Source organism: Antechinus flavipes, chromosome 6, assembly GCF_016432865.1.
Source record: "Antechinus flavipes isolate AdamAnt ecotype Samford, QLD, Australia chromosome 6, AdamAnt_v2, whole genome shotgun sequence".
Classification (NCBI taxonomy): domain Eukaryota; kingdom Metazoa; phylum Chordata; class Mammalia; order Dasyuromorphia; family Dasyuridae; genus Antechinus; species Antechinus flavipes.
Window position 1 is genome coordinate 86,760,889 of NC_067403.1, and position 2,108 is coordinate 86,762,996.

General features: G+C 38.6%; 1 long non-coding RNA gene across 1 annotated transcript; it reads left to right on the forward strand.

Annotated features, from left to right (window-relative positions):
* The first annotated feature begins 531 nt into the window (after window positions 1-531).
* On the forward strand, window positions 532-1,751 carry LOC127541769 (uncharacterized). Its single transcript, XR_007948469.1, has 2 exons — window positions 532-647; window positions 1,441-1,751. It is a non-coding gene; the product is annotated as an uncharacterized LOC127541769 (long non-coding RNA).
* The last annotated feature ends 357 nt before the right edge of the window (window positions 1,752-2,108 follow it).

A 2,108-nucleotide genomic window follows, 5' to 3' on the forward strand; every position in this document is an offset into this window, starting at 1 on the left:
AATGGCAAGAAGGAATCATTGAAGCTTATCGCTCAGAGGACAGTCTCAGCCAGATCTATACTTAAGGAATATGCTGAATTCTAATAGAATCCTTTTTTTTTCATCTATAAAGTGACATGGTTAAGCTAAAAAGTCTCTTTTTTTCTATGAATTCAGGCAAAGATTTTTATCTAGGTCTCCCTAAGTTCTATCTTTAAAATCTTTTTTAAAAAAATCTCCCTAAGTTCTTTCTGTGTGTGTGGGGGGGGATTAACATACATTTTCTATTTTTAAATAATCAGACATAAAGATTTTCATAATAATTCACAACTCAGTTTGCCACGGCTTATTCACTGGCCATAAACTTTACAAGGTGTTAGGGGGGAAGGAGCGAACACACCCAGGAATCATTGGAGGACAAAAGTCATTAAAGCTCCGGTAATAGATTTCTGCATCACCCTCTCCTACACAGGATGAAACATTTCACCTTGTGTGAATATTATAAATCCTCCCAACATGAAATGCCAGGAAATAAATTGCATTCTCCGGTTGTTCAGGCTGATTTCAAAGCCACTCTGTAGGCACTAGGCACTCCTGGTAATGCCGCTTAGGATCACCCGAGCGCCATCGAGATGCCGGCTTTCAATGAGAGGACTTGATACAGGCTGGTAGGCAAATACTTGCTTATGCTTTCCTTTCCAGTGATTCCACACAAAAGCTTGATATTGATCTGGGCTTAGAAGGAGCACCTGTAAATGATTCCAGATGATGTCTTGGAAAGGATAAACTGGGTGATGGATGTGGGGGGAGAGGGAGATTTAAGTTCACTTTCTTTGGTGACTAATCCATTAACACTTTCAGAAGGATAAGCTTAGCTTTCAGTTTCCCAGAGACTTCAGGCAAAGCCCCCTCATATATATAAAAGACTGAGGATCTAGGACATGTATTTACTGAGATTCTTCCCTCTGTCAGTTGAACAGCAAGAGGAAGATTTGCAAGCCAGAATAATTCCCTCTGCAAACATCCCTGCCTGCTGAGAAGGAGAAATCTGTATTTTGTTGAATGTGGTTAATGCTGTATGACCTAGGGTTAAGACTGTCAAAGACCAATAGGCAATTACATAAGATTTGGGAAAAGAATGGAGGAAGACAAAAACAGATCAAAAATTCATTGTTCTATTCAGTTCTGTTCATAGGTTCTCCATTTGTATCTGGGGCTATAGGCTTAGCAGATATGGGCATGTGGTTAAAATCCCTGTCTTATCCTAGCTTCATTAACCCCAGCCCACTCAGTAGGCAAAGTAGACTTACTTGCATAGATGAGGTACCTAATGAGCCATGGCAATGACTCATTGGTTCCAAAGAATAACTGTCAGTGGAGAATGAAGCCTGGTGAGGGCTTACCATAACATGTTTTCATTTTAACACTTCTTTTCCTCTCCCTCAACTTGATATTTCACAGATTGAGTCTGACAACCCAAGTTGACTAAAGAATGGAACCCAGGACATTCACACTCAGCTGTCAAGATAATGACTCCCTTAGGATTCCTGGCAACAGCATCTTTCCAGTCTGCCATCAGAAACGCTGCAGGTTTTAGTCTGCCTGCCACCCCCTATTGCATAGACCAGTGTCCAAATGCTATTCCATATGTTAACTTCCCAAAATACAAATCATAATAGAGATTTATATGACAATGTATCACCCCCTTTCCTTCCTCCCATCCCAGATGTCACAGGCAACAAATAAAAATGGCTTATTTCCCTTTCAGTCAAGAGCCATCTTTTACTTTTCTTGGCTCATCTTAAATTATCATATAGGGAGCAGTAGAATTCCTTTTTGCAACCAATAGCAGTACTTAAACACTTTGGCAAGATATTACTTTTATTTTTATTCTTTTTTGGGGGTAGAAGAGGAATGCTCCATTATGCATTTTTAAAAAGGTATTATTTGGCTTGGTAAAATATGTTCAGGTATCATTTGTATGTGAAAAAGTATACTGAAAAACTTTTATATAAAAATAAAAGCAATAGCCCACATTCACAAAACATTCTATATAAACTATCAAACTCTGAAAAATGTTGTCATCTTCATTTTACAAAGGAAGAAACTGAGACTCAGAGGTTAAGTAT